Source organism: Austrofundulus limnaeus, unplaced genomic scaffold (assembly GCF_001266775.1).
Source record: "Austrofundulus limnaeus strain Quisiro unplaced genomic scaffold, Austrofundulus_limnaeus-1.0 Scaffold177, whole genome shotgun sequence".
Taxonomy (NCBI): Eukaryota; Metazoa; Chordata; class Actinopteri; order Cyprinodontiformes; family Rivulidae; genus Austrofundulus; species Austrofundulus limnaeus.
In genome coordinates, this window is record NW_013952579.1 from 1,104,871 (window position 1) to 1,107,740 (window position 2,870).

Below are 2,870 nucleotides of genomic sequence, written 5' to 3' on the forward strand. Positions count from 1 at the left end.
ATACAAATATATAATATATATACAAAAATTCTGTATGTCTCCTGGGGGCTAAGCCCCCCTTGTCCTTAAAACCTAATGACACCCCTGCTCCTTCCTCTTTGTTGCTTCACAGTATTTTTATTACCTCGCCAGTTTCACATTTAATGGAACCAGCAGAAATATTCTGACAATCCTGCAGCACATACCCCAAGCTACTTCCTTCTTCCATCAGTTCTGTTCAGGAAGTTATTTCATTTGTTCACTTCCTCCATAATAAATTTCACATTTGTCAGGGTTAGTGTTGCTGCATTCTGGACTCTAAACAATAATTCAGAGCACTCTCCCTCACTGGGTGCATTCAGGCTATTTCTCCTGGAACAAGCATGACTGCCAAATTCTCTTTGCGTAATAAACACTTTGATATTATGTTCAGTATGAAGAAACAAACGGGAGTTTTCAACTCCATCTTTTAAGGATGTCTGAGTGAACCTTTAGGAAGCATAAACATCTAAGTCACCAATATAAACAATCAAAACCATGCCTCCCACGTTTAATAAATGTATAAAATCCTACTAGCTTCAAGCTGCCCGAAAAGCAGAATGTTTTCACTCATACCTTCAGTAATGTTATGTGGTCAGTGAAGTACAGCACAGGTAGTTATTTTTACTGTCAGACCTCATACTGTGAGCTTTCTGATGAGCCTGTCAAACCACCGGGGAGTGTTTTCTTTTATTTCAACAACCACTAGAGGGCAGCATAGATATTTAGTAATGCAGCAAGAAAAAGGCAGAGAAAATAGTCCACACTCTAGGTCCAAAAAGGGGCATTTTGTGGTAAAAGTCTTATAAAAGAGAAAATGCCTATAAGTGTACCAGCATCCTGTTGAGCAGTTTATAATGTAAGATTGTATGTGTTAAGATCTTAGAGAGAGAGAAAAAAAACTGTTAAGACACTGCAGCATAAAAAGGTCATCATCCTAATGCTCTTCTTGTTTCATTAGTCAATAATGTAAAGGAACTGGTTTGATTTTCAGTGCATTATGAATAAATGGTAAGTGAGTGCACAAATCTTTTCATCTAAAAAAAACCCAGCTTCAAATAGAATAAAAAAAAAATCCTCTGGTCAGACAAGTTCAATAACTCCTGAAAGATTTCTTTTTTATCTCTGAAAACTTGACATTTACCAGAAATCGTCTTTTCCAACAGGGAGCACAAATTATCTTTACGTGTGTCTAAATATAACCACATTACTGATGCCCTTTAGAACAAACCTGCATGTCAATTAGGAGAAATTATTTTAATAGTAATGTGTACGACATTCATTCCAGGCCATCTGCAGCCTCTGATTGCTCCACATCTTGAATGGCCCCATCTACGAAATCAGCCTTCAGTGGAAATGAATAAAAGGACATTATCTCTGTGAACATTAAACTTTTGTGTCTAATGTTTTCCAAGCTCATCTTGGAACAACAGCTGGAGCGGCATCCACCCCACGTATGGTTTAAATATGCGTATACACTGTAAAAAATGAAATGTTGGATTTACTTAACCATGTTATGTTACCTGGTTCCACTTAACTGAGTTGAGTAAATTCAAAGCAATATACCAGTTTTTTTAGCCAAAGAACATGAGTATGTTGCTTTGAGTTTACTCAACTCAGTTAAGTGGAACCAGGTAACATAACATGGTTAAGTTAATCCAACATTTCATTTTTAGAGTGTATGTTCTTTATGTGTGGTTGTGCTTGTCTTTGTTTACGGTTTTGGTACATATATTTATYCTAATATATTTTGGGTTTACAGAGGGCTTTATTCTATCTTTAAATTAATGAAGAGCCTTATGAGGATGATGTTTTGCTTTTTATTTGTTTTAATGTATTGTCACTTGTATAGGAAATCTATGGAGTTAAACCAGTGACAGCTTACATTGACATTGAAATAGAGATTTGACATTGAAAAATGAAATATTTGTTTGGGAAATTTGTTTGTTGTGTWTATATTTTGAATTGTTCTATTTTGTTTTTCTATTTGTTTGTAAATAATATATTTTGAAAAGTAAGACTCCATTGTTTGTGCTCCCTTTTATTTAATTATTTTGTCACTTAGTATTTAGTTAAGGTTGAACAGGGTGTATAGTTATAATCTATATGTCCTGGAGTGATAGGTTAAAACAAAACTAATTCTAAACCATATTAAAACTAACAGTAAGATCCCACAGATTGGTAAAACATCCTAATTGCCAGGAGGGATACCTGGCTGGCACCCCAAATAAATCAAAATAAACAGACCCATTTAGTGTTTGAAAACAAAGACGGCTGCGCGCGCATCTCGGTAACGGAAGTACTGACTCAGTAACCCCGGCGTTTTTCCAAGCACAACAAAGCAGCAGGACTGAATCTAGCTAAGCAATTTCTTCCACCAGCAACAAAATGTCAGGATGTTGCGTATACGGTTGTTCAAATAGGTATTCTAAGGAAGGACTTAAGTTCTACCACATACCAAGAGGCAATCGACCATTTTTTTGCCACTTCAGTAGAAAACAAAACTGAATGTTAGTTTCTTAATTTCTGCACCATCAGTGGCTTTTTAAAAATACTATAGTAAGGAAGAAAAAGAAAAAAGTAGAAGAGAAATATAAGAACAGTAAAGAGAGAAACCGATAGAAATTATACAACATGTGAAATGAACACCAATAACATACAGGACACCACACCCGACATCTGACCATTAGCAAATGAAGAGAGCAAACACCCAGCAACCAAACATAAACATATGTGTGTACATTTACCCATATGCACATACCCCAAACATAGCCACAGACCCCGAGAGAGACCCCAAGCACTGAGCCCCCAAGGCCGCCTGTGCAGTGAGAACTACCCACCCACCCCCAGAG